We start from the raw sequence: 19225 nt of genomic DNA on the forward strand, positions 1-19225 counted from the left end.
TAATTTCCTTTTTTGACAAGCAGGTATGATCCATAACTGCTAAAACACTAGGTCCATTTTTTAATTGCAGGAAATCATGTAACTTAATAGAAGTTACCCTGTAAAATATGTGAATAACAGGAGTTTGGCTGCAGGTAAAAGCTAGATATATTCAAATAGAAATAAAGTTCACATTGGGGCAGTGGCAGTACTTAAATCACTGAGTCAGGTTACTGAGAGATAGATATGGAGTCTTTTGAACTGAGGTCCAGTGTCCTTTTCAAACACTGTTCTGCTGCCAGTCACTGGCTTTGATGTAGAAGCCCTGGTGTGAACTTTGCTTGCCTGTGCTATCAGGAAGATCATGATAATCATAATGGTCCATTCTGGCCTTAAAATCCCTGGCAAGCTAAAGCAGTGAATCTGAGTATGAATTTTTCAACACTGACACTAATGTCTCTCTTCTGCAGAGCTGAGCTGTGGAAATACTTGACAGCAGGTGAGCTCAGCAGCTCACACCAGAGTGTCTGTGGAAAACATTCCGAGCAAGATTATGGCAAATTATTGCCTTGCATCATGTTAGGGATGTAATCAATGAAGTGCATTATTTTCTCTTATTCCAGCTGTTGACAGCAGAAGTATGCTCCCAGCCCACTCGGTGCCTGGCTCCCCTCTGATTTTGGGCAGGCTGGAATTACTCTAACTAATGGAGTGGCTCCTGGCTTTTGTGTGTGAATGATGTGAGACTCCAGCCTCAGGGGATGCAAAAAATAAGCCATGTTTTCCTCCAGTCCTGCAATACAGGAGAAAGATGTGTGCATAATCACAGATGAGGACATCCATTTAATGTGAGATTTAAGCACACACAGATTGATGAGATAAACCTGTGACTAAGTCTTAGCTGTCTGTTGAACCAGTTAGTGATGGACCCAAGAGCCCCTACACCTACAGCATTAGAGGACAAAGTGACACAATGCAACAGATGTGACGTGGGAAAGATAAACCTTACTGAGCAAAGACATGAGTCCCTTCTGAATTGCAGCATGTGCCAAACTAGAGTGCTGCCACCTGCTTCTGTTCTGTGTTTAATGAATGTTCCCTGAACAAAAGAAAAGGATGAGCAAATCATTATTAGATGAGGCAGAAGAAAAAAGTATCTCAAGACACAATCATCTCCTTCTCTGCCTACTGAGCTGAAGTTACACTTTTTGGCTAATAGGATAACAGCAACAGCAGTCTGAACTTCCTATCAGACTGCCGCTGTGTGCCTGAGCTGTTACCTTAATCCACCATCTCCTCAACAAAATGGAAGTCTGGCATCTTGTTCTCAATCAGTTCTCAGCCTGGACATCAGAGAATGCCAGGTAGATGAGCCATTGCTATAGGGAAAACTAATAGCATCACTATATGTCCTAGTTCTCCGAGCCCAGTCACTGGTAGTGGCTTGCTCATTTTTCTGAGCATGTGGTTTGTGTTGTCGTTTGCAGCCATTTATCCTCTTCTTTGGTTGGTAGTCAAAGGATCTATCTCAGACAGGTTTTATGTGGGATTTTCTTGTCAAACCCTGCCTGCAGCATCCTGGAAGGAAAATTCTCTGAGAGGTGACGATGAAAGTGCCACCTCACGCAAGGAGGCCTGAGGGACCAGCAGAGTGCCCAGGACACTCAGTGCCAGGCTGATGGTTTTATGAGCAGCTTGGCTAGAGCATGTGTCCTGCCAGTGTGTTGCTCTGTGATGCGCTCATAAAACAAGGCTGTCCTCCTGCTTTGTACAACCGACCACAGCAGCTCTCACTTCAGAGAGAGCATTTTGAGCTGGCAGAGGGAGAGATAAAACATAGAACTTGCTTTGGGCTCCAGCTTCTAACACTGCTTTGGAGCTGAATCCTCCTTGCCCATTCACTCTTGGCATGCTTTTACACAGGGTGTCCTGATTCTCCCTCTCATCTGCTTCAAACATGGGATTAGGCAAAGCATTCAAAATCAGGAACAACCACAAAAAAAACCCTTAGCCACTAGATAAACAAACCCAGGCCTTCACAGGGTGAAATCAATTCCTGTTAGTATTCTGTGCGATGCAATTGAAGCAATTCTACTTAGCCCTGCCTTAAATGCTGCTATATGTCACACTTTGCAGAAACTGATAGTTCAATTTTCAGCATATTGATTTCCAGTTAAATCAATGGTTTTGAACAAGTTCACCTGCCCAACCCACAGAGCAGACTTGAGATACCCAGCCTGCAGCAGGGGTGTACAGAGGCCTGAAAAGGTAATTGGGGTTGTAGGAGATGGTGTTCTGGTGCACACACATGTAGCATAGCTGAGCTTCAGGACAAAAAGGATGCTTTGCTTTGTTCATTAAGGAGCTCATTTGTGTAGAAGCACCCAGAGGTCCTGCCTAGCGGGAGCTTAGGGTTATGAACAAGGGAATGTGTTCTGTGACATATGCGTATGCAGCATTTTGAACAATGGATGAAGGCCAAAGAAAGAAAAGAGCTATTGAAGTGTAAGGGAAAATATGGCAAAAACCACAGAACAATTCAGGACTTCTTTCCAAGATGACCTCACCATAGAATGTAGTAGCAAAGAGAAGTTGGTGCATTGGTAAGGAATGGTGAGGAAATCATGCATGCTCTCTATGTCTGCAAAGTTCATATGAACTAAAACCCTCTCTTTCACCTTTGTTATCACCCCAACCAACTGAATATATATGGTATAAATGCCCTTATTCACATAGTCTGAATATACATACCAGTTTTGACACCAACCTACAAAATGGCAAGAATAATACCTTCCTTACTCTGTCAGTACTCTGAATACTAAATCCTAAAGGAAAAAGATTTGCAAGGATTTACATAAGATCTGGACATATTGCCACAAATCAAGGTAGGCAAATACAGTTTGAAAGAGTCATTGTTTACCTCACTGTGCTTTGGGTATGGATGCAAATGTTCTAGGTCTGAAAATACCCACCCTGTCCGCCTCAGCACTGTAACCTCTCCTCACTTATGCTTTTAAGGTCAGTGCTGTTTCCGTGGTGGTCAATTGACACTGCCTACCCCAGCCTATGGGAAATGGCCACCAAGAGCAGGGGCAGACGCTTGAGCATCCCGGGCACAGGGGCTGCCTGGGACCAGCACCCCAAAGGCTTCCTCTGGAGGATGTTGGGTGGAGGGGCGGTAGAACCCCCATGCCACAATGCCTGCAGCAGTCACAGGGCCCTGGGATGGGATAAAAGGAGCACATCCTCCTGTGCCCCACTGGCAGCCTGCACAGCTTCGCTGCTGGGACAGTGACATGCCAGAGGAAGTCTTTGAGGAGCTGGTGGAATTACTTGGAGAAGGCAGAGGGAGGAAGGCTGGAGGGTGGTGAAGGAGCTGCAAGTGCAGCTCCTGGCAGGGCCACATTTAAAGTTCTCCTGACGGAGTGAATTCTTGCCTCAGCCTTCTGGGAGCAGCTCCTCAGAGGATGAAACCCCCAGCTTCAGAAGCTGCGCAGTGCCACTGGGCTTTTTCATCTGAATAGGAGTGGGAAGACTTCAGAACACCTTCTTGAGAAGCACTGCAGAGCTCACTGTCCTCATCCCCTGCGGAGCCAGGGGCAGCAACCGTAAGAACTGGGGTGCACAGATGATGCAAGGGGTGCCAGTGCTTTGGAGCACCCACTGGTGTCCTGCCAGGCATGGGAAAGATTCTTGTTCCAAGGCCAGGGGTGCTTTTCCATGCTTGGAAGCTGCTGAGATGCAGGCTCCAGGGTGAGGGAGAATAATGGTTGGGCATCTTCTGGGAGGCACGACCAGCCCCTAGCAGGGCTCCTTTGGACCATTTTGGCTGCTAGTGCTCCACAGAGGTGGCTCTTGTGCTCCCCATCCAGGGGGAGGAAGCTGAAGCAAAGAACTCTGCTGGTCCTTACACTGAGCAGTTGCATCAGTGCTGGACAGAGAAAGAGGACCTCATGCTGAAGTCCTAATGCCTTGTTCTGCAAAACCAAGATATTCCATACAGGAAGAGCAGACAAGCCTGTAAGGTCTAGAGATAACAGTCAAATTAGTTGTTATAGCTTGTATAGATAGTTATAACTGTATAGTTAATACAGCCCTGGGACAGAGAGTCACCATTTTTCCTTACTGAGCAGTACATTCAGCCATAAGGTGCTGCAGTTTTTCCTCAGAAAAAAGCTGCCTGAATACACCTTAAAGTTTGCACCGAATGTGGTAACATAAAGCAATCTCAGGTTGGAGTACTGGGATAAATTAATCACTAGCATGGCTCTGACCCCATGCTCACAGCTAGTTACTAAGTACCGTGCTGGATGTGGGCGCTCAGCACAGCAGGCAGCAGCAACCCCAGAGCCCTGGGCTGCAACATTTATGTTCTTGTTTGGTTTTTCTTTTTGAAAGGAATGTAGCAAAAAATACCAAAGGCTTTTAATGGCCAAGGCTACACTTGGTCAGAACACAATATAATGAATTGGAACAAGACTGGCAAGATTAACTACCCCCAGGAAAACAAATCATCCTTTCAGGTTAGACCTTTCTGAATCAAAACAAGCTCCTTGAGGGTCTTTCTCTGTCACTTCTGCTTCCTAGCTGTGAGTTGTTCCCTGCTGCAGGCCAGGAAGCTCCCCAAGCATCTCCTGGTGACGCTGGTGGCTGTTCATCATCTTCACTTGCCCTCTTGGTCTCAGCACTGTCTCCAAGCCAATGTTATATCAGAGAATGAGTAACCCTATTCCAGGTGCTTATAGTGAAGATAATGCAATCAAACAGCCCTTCTTGCCTGGTTACACCATTGCTTTGGCAGGATACCTTTGCTCAGGGACTATGAGCAGATAGCTTCATAACTCTCCGCTATGCACAGACCCTCCTCTTACCGGAACCTTCTCAGATTGTGGAGAGGTGGCAGCTGGTGAACATTCCCATATAGGACATTGCTAATGACTGTGGTCAGCTGAGATTAATAACAAGGTTTAGCCAGAGATAGGCTGGGCAATTACTGAGGATTGCTTTTAGGCATAGGGGACCTTAGCTAGTGAAGTCTGTTGGTGGAAAAGCAGAAACATGGGTAATGGAAGCTATGCCTATTTGACAGAGAAGGGGCTTATGAGGATAAGTGAAGTACCAGATGAGAAAGCTGCTTTTCTTTCACCACTGGGCAAGCTGGGAAATATAGCAGGTATAGAAGTTGCATAAAGTACGCTGGCTGCATTCAGGATGGCTGGGGTTTAGACAATGTCCTTTTATGATTTTCATTTATATGCTTCTGTGCTATGATGGGTGATATTTATCAAGCTTCATTGACCTTCTCATCTGAGTTTTGAGCACCAGCTCACCTCCTTTCACCTGCTTTGGGCTCCCTCCCTTTCTGTATGAGCAGCCTGCCAGAGGAATGTGCTTTGTAGAAGTTTGTTACTTTTCTCTGCACATGTTCTCTCTGAAAGGGAGTGGTGAAGTGTGGTGTAGTTGTGTAGTGCTGTGTCTTTAACCTTTTAATCTGTGTGAGGTTTCTGTGTACAAAGCAATCTCCCTGAGGGTGAGCCATTGTCTGCTGTGTGCTACTGTTGTCTCAGTTAGGGCCCTTATGGTACATGTGGGGTGAAAGTGGTGAAGTGGTTTTCATGGGCTTAGGAGACTTTCAGGGGGGTGTGCTAGTGTGGCCCATGAGGTAGGCTGGGAAGGCATCCCTGAGCAGGGAATGTCTCTTTTCCTGGTTGCAGACCAAGTATATGCTTGTAGGTTCAAGACCAGTCAAGCAGTGTGCCAAGGAAAACAGCAAGGAGCTAATGGTGGGATTTTGACAGCTGTGAAACTGTGCAGAATAGGCTACTGCCTAATGGGCTCGTTAGGTTAGATACAGCCTAAAAACGTTGATGTACCTTGAATCACTGCTGCTGGGAAGGCACAGCATAACATCCAGCCTACCAGGCTGTTCCAGATCCACGATGACTTTGCATTGCACCAGCTCTGGCACTGCTGCTTTCTTGGCAGTTTTGTTCCATAGGCATTATCTTATCCCTGCATCCTACTCTCTGAGCCCTCCATGTGCTAATATTGCTGGGCTGAGAAGCACAAGGATTGTTTTAACAAATATGTATGAAAGTATCCCTGATACATTGTTATGCTCTTGAATATCTGCCCTCAGCAGAGTTCCAGCTAAACAACGCCAGTTTTTCTCTGTATCTATTTCTTAGTAAATAAAGGAGTACAACTTGCTCAGTGGGGATTAAACTGAAGAACTTTAATCTTTCTGGTTTGCTTCTTGGGCTCACGACAGGTCCAGGGCTGTCTCACTCAGTGGCTGCTTTCTCGTCTTTCCATGTTCCTGGGTATTGTAGGGAAGTCTCTTCTGGAGGCAGGTTTGAGCTCATTGCCTCAGCACTAGCGGAGCTGCAAGCCCGAGCAGCTCACAAGCTGAGTCTAAGGTTGAAAGCCCAGAGGGTATTCAGACACACATACAGAGGCATTATGGAATAGGAGCTGGAAGCTGTTTTCTCCTTTTCTGACCTATTGTTAGTGTAGTTGCAGGGGAAGTGGCAAACTCCACAACTCCGATCTTTGCTTGTGACCAGCTCTCCAGTGTCCCTGCAAGGAATTTAATTTTAGCTTGATGGGTTTTAGACTTTAATTTTCCTTGGTTCAGTTTGTGACCTTCCAACGCACCTGAGCTCACGGAGCACAAACACATTTGCTGCTTTTCTCCACACAGAAAGATACTTGGCTGAATTTCCCTTGTGAGTTTTAGATCTGGATATCTGTGGTATAAAGGAAATAAAATACTCATGAATATTCTTTTGAACCAGCTCTTCATAATCCTAGAGCTGGGATTCAGAGCTTTTCCACTTATTTTCCAATCATTTGTGGAAGATGAGTTTTTTGTTCTCAAAAAAGGTTGGCTAAAGCAAAACTGTTTCGAATGCTTAGAGTCCACCTGCATCTCTGTGGCAGCAGGCACACAGTGCTAGGTCCCATTACAGGTCATAGTTTTCCTTCTCAAACCAGCCAGGAGCAAGGTGCTTCCATCTTCTTGTTGATGGACAGTCTGCAAACAGTAGAAGTGACCAGATGGGTTGTGCAGAGTTAGGTTGGCTCTCAGGTTAAGCCCTTTGGGGGTGGTCTGGAGGTGAGGGTTGGTAACTCTGATTTTACTGGCTTTACAAGAGATTGTTTTTCCTGGCCCACATTGTGCTTCCCAGGGTATGGGTCAGCCTAGGCAGCTCTAAGCTTGCTGTCCCCTCACCTCCTAGACAGTATTGAACACAGTTTAACATAGCGGAGGCACAGGGATGAGGGACCCCGCTCCCTGGGCCAGAAGCACCATGAACAACACCTTGTTACTGAGACTGTGCTGCTGCTCCTGCTCTCTGTAGGATCAGAGTTATTTATAGATCCTTTATTTCCTTTCCATCTCCTGCTGCCTCTTGCCTGTTTTGTGGATCCCAGTGCTTTTCTTTGGTGTATGCTGAGATCAGGAGCAAGAGCCTGCTTCCCAGTGCTTCCTCAAGTGCTCCAACACAAGTGGAGAGAAGCAGCTGCTTCTTTAAATGGCAGGATCCTTCCCATGCTGTCTCCATTAACATGAAGCTGTTTTTGTAACAGATATTTGAAGCTTTTAAATATTTGCTGGTGAGGTTTGAATCTTGCTTTTAATTCCCTGGCATCATTGTCTAGACCTTCAGTCGCTCCCAGGACTGTTTCTAGAAGCAGGATGTGTTATCCCTGTTCTCACCCTCCTCCAGTGCAGGCGAGAAGCAGTGTTGAGAACAGAGGTCACTGAGCATGTTGTTAAAACTCCTCCATTTGCCTGACAAATAAACAGGACAGACCCAAAAGCAGTGACAAAAACCACAACTGCATTGGCATTGAGGAGACGTGGTGTGATACGCGGCAGGATGCGCCATTAGTGTTTGGCTGAAGCAATGCTAATCCAGGCCTGACAAATAGGCAGCCCAATTACTGCAGCTATTCCACGGAAGTAATGGGGAGTTTGGGAATGGGACTGATGAGCAGCTTCCTAACGGACTAATGAGCAGCCTGGCTGCTCTCCATCAAAGGCCTAGTGGAAGTTGGTGCAAGACCCCTGGGGTGGTACAGGAGGAGAACGTGCAGACCCAGAATTGTCCAAATTTAGTATTAAAATACAGCATGAACTGAGTGGAAGCTTGTGCTTAGCCTGTGGATAAACCAACTTAGTTGTGACAGGTTCATGAGAACCAATACATTCTCGAAGGGGGCTATATATGCATTGTACAAAGGACAATGAATAGATTAAATGTATATCTAGGAGAGCCATTTTATAATTAAAGCTTCTGGATGGCTTGGAGATACCTTTTATTCCAGCTAGTGGAGGAAACTGCCAAGAAAATCAGCCTCTTGGGGTTTGATTATTGAGGAAGAAGAGAGAAGAAGGGAGAATAAAGAGCTGTGGGTGAAAAAACAGGTATTGGAGGTGGTTTAGGCCAAGCTGATAAGAGACAGATGAGGAGATGGACAGGAGCTAAAGAGGACTTTAGGGAGAGCCTGGGGATGCATGTGGAGCTGAAACCATTAATCAGGCACTTATATCTGCTCTCTCATAAACAAGTGATAACTATCATCTCCATCCCTTTGTACTGGATGTTCATGAGATCTTTAACAGCTTTCTACTGCTCCTCATCATAGGTTAACTGAAGGGCTGGCTGTGGTTGTGAACATCCGAATCCTGCTGATTAAATGTGAGAAATTCAGTCCTGCTGGACTGTAGGGTATATTTTTTCTTCTCAGCATTTAATTTTTTAAGGATCCATGAGCTGAGGGCATTGGTTAAGTCGGCAAAGTCAAAATCTCAGAAGGAGGCACCCTCTATGCATCCTAAATTCCCTTCTCTGATTAAGCATGATGCAATTCATTCTAATGAACTATTCCTGTGCATGCAAGAGCTGACCTGCAGCTGCTTTTGCTGCCTCCCCGTGCTCCTGGCAGCATGGGCCCTGCAGGTGTTGGTTTATCATCTCTCTTGTGTGGCTGGGCACCGTGAGGTTAATGGCTGATTAACTGGGATTCAAGATATATTGCTTTGACTGGCAGCTATTACAGCATGCGAAATGTGTCTGGAAATCATGTCCCAAGGTGGCTCGGAATTGGAGCCCCAGAGGATTTAAGTAACTTAATATTCTCCAGGATGAGTAAAATAGTTGCTATTAATTATAGTTATCCAGGAGATGATTGGAAAAGCATCTGTCAAACAGTACATGCAGTGGAAGCCTGCCCAGCGCATGGGTTAAGTCCCTACTTAGAAGCGTTGATGATCTTTCTCAGTCAGCCTCTAATTTCTTCCGATTTCTTGAAACGTAATGATCTTGCTGCACAGGCCTTTAATTCTGAGTGATCCCTTGGAAGCCCTTAACTGTGTGTTAGCAACCTGAGAGGAGTGACTTGCTTGGAAGTGGCTGGGTGATGATCTCAGAGGGATGTAGAGTAGGGTAAGATGTTTTGAGTGTATCGTCAGTTGCTCCTGAAGTGATAACACGAATCCCTTGCCAGTCTTCCACTGTGAGCAGCAATCAGATCCTGCCTGTTATACTTTTGATGAGGGAAGTTGCAGTGTCTTAGAAGCAAGACTATCTGACTGACATATTTTGCTTTAGCTGCCAGAGTAATAAGTTACTTCTGTGCAGAAACTGAGTTGTAATTATTCCTAATGGTGTCATGTTGACTTCCTTCTTGTACTGCTAAGTAAAAAGCTGGTTTCTGTAAAGACAGGAAACCAAAATCAATTAATAAAAAGGATGACTTCTGCAAGTGTGGACCTGAATGAAGAACGTTGAGAGATGTGTGAATACTTATTCCAATCAAAATAACAAATTTTCCAGCAAGTTATTTCTGATCCTTTCAGTCTATTCCTCATCAACATTCACAGAAGTAGAAATTGTTTGTGAGAACTTCTGTAAGAAAAGGAGCATATGAATATTAATGGTAATTACAAGAACTGACATGCAACTATATGTGCAAAATATGCCTGTCATGGGGTCTTGGTAGATTTTGCACAGTTTTGCAACATCTCTAGTGACAAATGTGGGTACAAACGTAACATCAGGTGACTGATCAAGCCCTCCAGGCAATAAGTAGCTAAGATTCAAACTAAATGATCTCTGGGGAAATCCTTGGCTTGATCTCTTTTTGCCTATAACATTTAGTTCAGAAATAAATGTGCATTTTAGTATATTTACTAATCTAAATTTTTGTAGGCTGTTGGAGTAGGCAGTGGAAAAAGCACCTACTGACTTCAACAATGTCAGGTTTTCACCCGCAACTCTTCAAACGCAACTTGTGAGCGCAATTTGCCAACAAAACAGAACCAAATTTATTGGTTATTCCTGTGACTGCACAACTGTGCAGAATTTTATACCTGTGCCTGGGACTGTTGCTGCTTTCAAGTAGAAAATGAAATAAAAATGAATAGGGCAAAGCAATGACTCTCTGAACAGATATGTATTAATACAAGTATAAAAATCAGCTGCTTAGAATTCAGGATTGTTTTCCTGTTTTGCATGAATCTCGGATGGTCTGACACCAGAGTGTTACTATTTCTGTTTCATATCCCCCCCCTACACAGGCAGTGGTGTGATCATCCTGATGATGAGGTGCTGTTGGTAGTGAAGGTTCTATTAATCTGTGTGTTATTGATCCTTCTACCCTAAGCTTCAGTAGTGCACAGAGTCGCTTCTGAGCTTCTAGCTTAATCTGAATTAGAGATAGATTTTTAGTGAGATCTCTGCTTAACCAGCTTGTGCTGCTCTCTAGTTCTGGATCCATGCATGTTCTCATTGGAGTGCATTTGTCAAAGTTAGTGCTACAAGGGTTTGTTTGTTTGTTTTCAACTATACTGGGACTTCTTTTCCATATTGAATGAGGTGGTGTTAGAAACTGATTCGGTTCATTTAATTTTGAAAGAGTGCTAATAGTTTATCTGCATTACTGTTTCTGCTCCTTTATTGAATAGCCCACCCTTCCTGTCTTTGAACCTACAGGCTTCAAATCTGCTGTCAGTGGATGTGTTGCAATATCTGGTTGAATGTTTGCTTGTAAAGTGCTTCTAAATAATAATTACAAAAAACCTTTCAACCTGTGAAAGGGAAAAATTAGTGGGGTATAAGGATTTGGAAATATTTGCTTGACTCTGAAAGCTGTGGTTCGTGGGTCCTTTTCTCTACGGCTCCTTGGGAAGTAGGAGGGACACACTGAAGGTGGTTGGAGTGCTGCCACCTTTTGGTACAAAATAAGGGGGAGTTGTTGCCAATACTGACTTCGGAAGAAAAGCTTTTTCAATAGCTAAATAGCAGTAAAGGGGTGACCTGGATATACCCTGCTTGACAAGAATGTTATCCAATGTAGCTGCTTCACTTTCTTCCTCCTTTGTGCACTCCTTCCTTTTGTCAGCTCTTTATTTGCCTGTTTTCATCAATGGTTTTCATCCCATTGTTTGTCATGTTTGTATCTATGATGAATGTGACATGAAACTGCTTACAGCATCGCACAGCCTTGAAAGAGGATGCTCTGATGCTGCTTTTAGGAGGAGCAGTGGCTTAAATCAAAGATGTGTAGCAGCTGAGCAGGTTGTAGAAAATTGCTTGACATAGAAAAATGACTTGTGTCTAAGTGTTGCTTGTCTTCTAGCACTCTGGAGCGAGGATGTGAATTGAGCTGGTTTATCAGTCACGCTAAGAGTCAGCATAATACACAATTAGACTTGAAACGCTGCTGCTTCCTCCGTGCACTGTTCAGGGACAGAGAGAGAGAAAAGGAGCAGTGTGCCACGTTTGCGTGCGGCTTTCCGTCCTATGACTGCGTGTTTAAATGTTTCTGCTGAAAATTGGATGCGGTTTTAACCCATAGGGGAAGGCAGACACTATACAGACAGGTCATATGAAATTGTTTTCAGTGCTTTTCACACAATTGAAAGGACATGGGACCAAACTAGAAACCTCACTTGCTTTCAGAAGTAAGTTTCTTGGCAGGGGTAAGAGATGCCACCTAGAAACACTCTAATGTCACCTCCCAGACTTTGGGATGGGAGGTTGGCATGCAAATATCTGTAGGGTGCCTAATTCCTACAGAAGATCATTACTGCATCTTGTAGGAATAGAGGCAGTGTATTATTCAAGGAATGGCTCGTGTCCCCACAGAGCAGCTGTCCAGCACCAGGCACCGATTTGTGTTGGGGCTAATCCTTCACTGAAGAACGCACTGGAAGTTATCAGGGTGTGCTGATAAGTGGCTCTCCCTGGATGTGGAGGTGCTGTGAGCAGCAGGCTGCAGGTAGTAGTGGGTGCTTAAGGTTTTTAATAGCTATTTTCAGGGTTGGTAATGACAGCAATATTTTATTCAGTGAGCAACCCTTTTCCTTACTCTGTAGGTTCCAGCTTATAACTGATAGTTAAATAGTACTGTAATTATACTTTAAAATACTTGCAAGACCTGGGTTTACAACTTTGAGAAGTACTTTCTCAAAAGTAGGTTTTGAGGATTAGGTAGTAGGAGTAGGTTCCTTGACTTTAAAGACAATGGTCACATGAACAAAGATGCAGATTCATGTCTTAGATCTGTATTGCACATGCAGAATGCAAAGTATTGGTCAGATGCTGTAATTTTTATTTCTGTACATGTTATGTGTGGTTGCTTCTGTCTGAGGATAAGAGTACTGATAGTGAATAACTGAGAGGAAGCTACAAAGGAAACTTGGTTGATATTCAGAAGACAAGATGTCATTCTTCATCCCATATGAGAAGACATCTAATAACTCATAAGTGAGTGTAAATGTCATATCACTCCTAAAACCTTATGCATTCTCTCTCAACCAGAATAATGAATGATTACGAATGTTCCAGTGCATGAGACGCCAACAAAAGTGAAGCATGAAATTGGAGAATTAAAGTAGAAAATAATGATAATGTTACCATGCTTTGCTTTATTAACACTTACCACCTGGAAGGATCTCAAAGCTCTGTGGGCAGGATGGCTGCTTGCTGGCTCCAGACAAATCTGGCCACACATACACAAATACTCGTACATTACTGACAGCCGTTGGCGCAGAACAGGATGTTTTCTAAGTCTTTGTGGACTTGCAAGGAGGCAGACGTAGCATTCTGGATAAAACTAAATGCTTTTTGAAGGTTTCTTTGCAGTTGCAAGCACTGGAAAATGAGTGTGGGCAAAATGAGGAATAGCTTTTGTAATCACTGGACTCCAGGAGCTGAATCATGTAATACCCCCCGTAGAGTCACCAAATGGGGGATGTTCCATTTTCTGGAACATCCTAAAGATCTTCTGCAAGGGTTAATGGAAAAAGTAACATCATCACTTCTCAGTTTTCCTTATTTCTGGCTTTGTATACTTTTTGTATACTCAGGCATATTCTGTGCTTGAAAAGTCCGTGTTAGCATTTTCACCCTTTTCCTGTCCATTTATAATTTCCTTTGGGGATTTGAATAGAAGACACAGTTACTGTTATTTGTCATATTTGTGATTTTTTTTTTTTTTACTCAAGTTGTTTCGTTTTGTTTCACCTGGAACTGAAAAACGTTCATCTGCAAAATGTCTTAAAATGCATCTGAAATCTGTGAAATAAAGGTTGGTTTAAAAACTCTTCTTCAGAAGCTTAGATTACAGAGTGTTGGGTGTATTCCCTTTCTGTGCTATTGATGAGCTCTGCTCCTTTTAAAAAGTAACAAAGCCAAGTGGTACTTAGGAGAAAGTATACGTTTTGTAAATCTCATGAAGGCAAATGCAGAGACTAGGCAGAGGCATCATAAAGCCATCTCCCAGTGACATGTTGTGGGATGCTGGTACCCAACTGCAGGTTGTCTGTAAAAATCTTCTGCCTTGCCATGCATTTTAAAATGAGTATTTCTATCAGGGCAGGAGTAACTGGTCTAAGCTGGCTTCTGGGACAGAGGAAGGTGATCCTTACACGTTTCAGCAAAAAGCATCTAACGCTTTACATTGACCATATGCTCCTGAAGCCTTGCTTCTAAGGGTCCTTTGTTTAGAATAAACACTCCTGGGCAGATATCCTCATGAAAAATGAACCAAGCAGTTATCTTGCATCAGCACTTACTGCAGTGGGTGTTACTGTGTTTTCATGTGTGCTTGTATAATGCAGTTGCCGTACACAGAATGAGTCTGAGGTTGGAAAGGGGGAAATTATCCCCAGGTAGGTTGTAGAGCAGATCCCAGGCTCAGCGGCAGTTCAGCTGCGCATGGCATGTTTGCTGGTGGGGGGTGCCTGGGGTGAATTGTGCAAATGTGGCTTTGCTTGCGAGTCCTCCCTGATGCTGTTGTGTTGTAGGAAATAGCAGGGAAACTCCACAGGGCATAAATAAACCTGGACTATCTTCTCTAATAACATTTACTTCCAGGCCTGTAAGTTGCCTTTTACATGAGCAATATACCCCTTCATTTAGCTGTCTCTGTTGCTGATGTTCTTCCTCTCCAATGCTCTTCTGTTTCTGTGTCTGTCACTATCATAAGACATTTCCTTCCATCCTGCTTTTGCATTGTGGTGTCGTCTTGGGGCACCTCTTCCTTTTTGTTTCTTTCCTTCTTTCAGACCTGTGAAACCCACTGCCCTAATTCCCTTCTTCAAGAGAGGAGGTTGCATTCTACATTACGCTTTCATAATGTTGGTTGAGTGGCAAGAGCCAGCTTGTAGCCAGAGACAAGGAAGTTCACTAGGGACTGGCTGTGCCAAGCTGTTAGGCTTCTTGTCCTAGAGCAGGAAGAGGAGAGGTGCAGTTAGTGGAAGAGGGAAAGGACTGCAGAATTCCTGGCAAAGCAGAATCCAGAAGAGAAGTGAATGCAAAGGGCTGTAGGTAAGAGCGGACAGCAGGAGCCTGGGACTTTGACTTGCGAATGTCCTGTGAGTGTGAGAATCTGTATTTAGGATCCTGTCCTGAGCTTTCTTACAACAAAAATGACTAATTGTGATGTGATGTGTTGTATGGGTACAAAAGAAAGGTGGAAAATCTATTTGCAAGCATCAGCTGTTGTGTTCTGTGCCCCTGTAAAGCCTATGTCCTAATCGTCCAGGTTCTGTGCAGCAGCACTAGGAGCAAGGCTTTATTTGTGAGCCTGTGGAAATCTGTGCCCACAACAGGGTGTTCTTTAGTAATGGGGCAATTTCTAGGGGCTCTTGTCCTTGCTCAGGAAAACCATGGGGAAATCCTTTCATCTACCATGAAATCAATCTATAGCTTTTCAGAATCACCCCAAAATTATTTTACATTATGCTGTTAAATAATGTAGGATTTTAACCTAATTTCTGTAGAACATTAGTAGTTATCGGTTAGGTTTTTATGTCTTTGCCATTAGATGAGAAGCCCAGGGATTAAAGCAGCTGAATGACCTGCCTCTAGTTCACTCATTTTCCTACTTCTGCTTTAGGGTCTAATCAGTCCATTGAGTAAACATCTGATAACAGGCAATAGGCACAATTCGTATTACAGTTCCATGCAGTGGCCTGGTGAGCCACGTGGCTTCATGCCGTTCCCTTGCTTAGAGAATGTATTATCAACAGAAAAATTTGCAGGGAGCGATTTTCCACCTCTGCCCCCAGAGTGGCCAGAACTGCTCTAATGCTCATGCACACAAATGTTTGTGTGCACGGTATTGAATTCACGGCAAGAGGCATTTTATTTTTACTCAGGAGCTGGTGCGTCTGAAGAGCTGTGCTAAGTTCCCTGCATGGATTATGGCTTTCATAAACCAATGTAATTTTTCCAGAAGAAGCCCTGCAAGAGCATCTTGATCTTATTCCTTCTCCTTGCCTAACCCAGGGAGCACTTTCAGAATTCCCTGTGTATACCTGCTGATAACCTGTTGTAACTGATGAACAAACTCCCAGGGCTGACAACAGTGTTGTTTATAAACAGAAATTACAATATATACTAAATCATTCAAGAGGAAATAATTAGTACAGCAAATAAAGTAAATGCATTTTATTGTTGTCTCATTATAAATGCTTAACTGCTTCCAGCAAAGTATATGCAGATATAAATATTAGATACCTTTTTAAAAAGCCTTACGGGAAAATAGACAAACTTGCAAATTAAATCTGTGCTGTAAATTCCATAGTAGTTCAACAGAGGTTGCCAGAGCAGTCACTGTACACTAATATTTATTGCAGATGATGCCTTTCTGCTATAGATGGTGAACTTAGTGAACTGACCTCAATTTCTCATTGTGATGCTGGTCAAGCCTTTTAGAAAGAAACAGAAAATTGTATTGATTATGCAAAATGCTCATAAAACACTTTTTATGAGGGAGATCTGGGGGCATTAACACAATAGGCTGCTGGGAATTAGTTGAAAACCGAAGCCCAAGGAAGGATGAGGAATATTTTTAGAGCCATCCCAGATCCAAACCATCAGCAGTGTATCTCTTGAGAGCTATAGTTGATGATAAGTCCATGCCCTTTTTTCCTGCAGGTCAGTGTTCTCAGCTTACTGGTGTCCATCAGTGGCTGACCCAGAGCAGGGACTCTCCTAATGTGCTGCGATGATAACATGGCAAATGGTCTGCACTGGACTGTGCGAAGGGCTGTTCTCTGTTGTGGAGCAGTGCATGGAGGGTTCCTCTCTCTCACAGGCCATCACAGTGGAGTTCAAGAAGCGAAAATTTCATTTTAAAGAAAGAGCTTCTGATTCTTTGCCTCTGGAAAGCAGACTGTCCATGAAAGTATATGCTCAAGTGCCCAGGAAGAAGCAGAAGTGCCAGTCCAAGTGCTGTTAGTCTGGAGGAAAAGGGAAGAAGTCTGTGCTTTGGCTTTGCTATCCCCATTGAAGGGACTTCCATCAGGAGCTGGGGAGCGCAGAAATACTGGCAGATGCTATGTGTAAATGTGGGGGAAAGACCTGTCTCATGATGTACCTGCAATACCCTGGTTTGGTGGCTTGAGCAAGCCTACCCATGACTAGCTTATAGTAGTTTATGCCTGTAGTCTGTATGCTGCTTCACTTCTACCAGGACCTAATTCTCATGGGAGACTGAAGCAGATTTCCTCTAACGTTCCTCAAGGTAAACACCAAGCTCAGATCTTGTTAATAACTTCTAGTTACAGAGAGGGAAACTGAGGCATGGAAAGGTGGCATGAATTGCTGTGGGGTATTCAATGACATAAACACAGCTTCCATGTGCTGAACATTCCCTTAATCAGTGCTCCATTTCTCCTGTGCACAGTGTTTAGCAAATAGTTGGAGCGTACTTGCATCATTAGCTGTTACAGGATGCTCATGAACAGTCCTTAAGGAATAAGTCATAAAACCAGTTGGTACCTAATGTATACCTGTATTCTGATTTTTGGAAGAGAATCCAATGGCCAGACTGCTAGTCATGCAGATTGAAGTCTACCTGATACTTCCACCCCTCCTCCTTATATGCCTCGTGCCCCTTAATGAAGAGAACACTTACAAAGGTTAATTCCAGTGCTGTTGAACTGATGGCTCTTCTGAAGCTGATGCAAGGCAGGCCACTGCAGTTTTAGTTTTTGTCTTTGAAAGGCCCAGAGGGAAAGAGGAAAACAAGTGCGGATAAGCAAATACATTAGCCCTAGGCAGTGCTTGTCATTTGTCTTGGTGAGCCGTGTGACATCTGATTTCACAGGTCCTGGAGGTAATGTGACTCTATGAAACCTTAGCTTTATGAGAGGGGGATCATACCACAGGGGAAACACTGAACCTGATGAAGCTTGTTTTTGTTGTGAGTGTCCACATGATCCTACCCCTACTCAATGTCTTCTCAGGCTTATCCTCCTGACAGCTCCAGCACTGTCCTTCATCCTGTAGCTATTAGCAAACCAAGAGGCTGCTTCTGAGTGTGGCTTTGCTGGTCAACTGGTGAAATAACAAGGGTAACAAGTAGTTCAGGCTTGGTTTTTTCTGATGGAGTCTAGGTTTTTCTCTTTCCTGCTTGTGATTTTCAGGAGATAAGAGATAATTGCATATCCACAAGCATCTACTCCCCTGTCAAACTTCGCTAAAATTTAAACAACTGGTTCGAAAGATCTGTGGAAGATTGGGCTGGAAGGATCAGCATAGGCAGCATAGCTACATAGGTCCACTTTCCTTAGGAAGCTAGGCTAAAAATATCTTAGCAAAGGCTCTACCAGTTCATCAGTGCAAAGTATGCATTGGTGGACCGTGATTAGCTATCACCTGAAGAGGTGTACTTTGTGCCGTGTACTTTGGCGAAAGCTGAATTGACAAAGTCTCTCTTGCTAGAGTGTCATAGATTTAGGGACATACTGTTGACAACGGTGTGTTTTCTTCCTATTCTACCTCCCAGTCTACAGTTCCTCCTCTGATTCATATGCTGCCAAAGCACCTTTTTAAATATTAGATGTCAAGTTGGACACAAAATGTTTTTGGAATAGGGAGGTGCTTAGTGCTCCACTTGAATGCTAGATGAAGCATTTGGAACAGAATTGGAAAGTAGCTTTAAAAGTTAAAGAATTCAAAGTCCCTTTTTAAAGTGGAAAGTATTTCATTGGTTAAAAATGTATTTCTTTAGGAAAAATGAACTACCATGAGATCATTCCCAACCATGAAGGATGAGGAAATCTGTGAAATCCTGACTGTAAATCTCAACATGGTGCTCAAACTGCCTTTGAGCTCTATGGGAAGAGTCCCGGGCTTTGCCTGAAAGGAAGCAGGACTTGGGTTTGTTTGGCTTTTTCCTTGTTCTTGATCCAGGAGAATTGTGACTTGGTGGAAAACTGTGAGAGTTGAGAAGTGCATCATAGTAAGAGTTATGCCAAAGGTTAACACAGAAGTGTTAAGCCTTCTGTGCTTGGACTCAAGCCTGGAAATTGCCTCATAGCTATATGGGTCATTACCAAAGGGAGATAGATTATGGACATCATCATGATTCTGTGGCATAAAAAGATAAGCAAGTTCTGATAATGTTTTCTCTGCTCACCTGGGCAGAGGTTTCCTTACAAAGCTGCTCTCAGAGGGTGTAACAGCAGGCAAAATAGGATTGAAATTTAAACAAGACTAAAGGATTAAAAAAGCAGCACATTGATAGCTTTGTAAGTAATTCTAGTAAGCAGGATTCCATAGCATGTGATCATACTGCATATAGTCCTTCTCAATAGCACTTATTAAGACTCCTATGTCAAATTTCTGTGATTGCAACATATCTGAGAATACAAACCTGGGATAACAGAAGGTGATCACACAGGTTCATGCAGTATGTTCTGTATGAAGAGGGGATCTCC

At 43.6% G+C, this 19225-nt stretch overlaps 1 long non-coding RNA gene across 1 annotated transcript in view; it reads left to right on the plus strand.

Annotated features, from left to right (window-relative positions):
* The first annotated feature begins 5028 nt into the window (after window positions 1–5028).
* Window positions 5029–19225, plus strand: part of LOC136020552 (uncharacterized) — a 31803-nt gene continuing 17606 nt past the window's right edge. The window contains exon 1 of the long non-coding RNA XR_010615407.1: window positions 5029–5152. This is a non-coding gene — a long non-coding RNA (uncharacterized LOC136020552). The remainder of the gene's footprint in view (window positions 5153–19225) is intronic.

Source organism: Lathamus discolor, chromosome 11 (assembly GCF_037157495.1).
Source record: "Lathamus discolor isolate bLatDis1 chromosome 11, bLatDis1.hap1, whole genome shotgun sequence".
Lineage (NCBI taxonomy): Eukaryota > Metazoa > Chordata > Aves > Psittaciformes > Psittacidae > Lathamus > Lathamus discolor.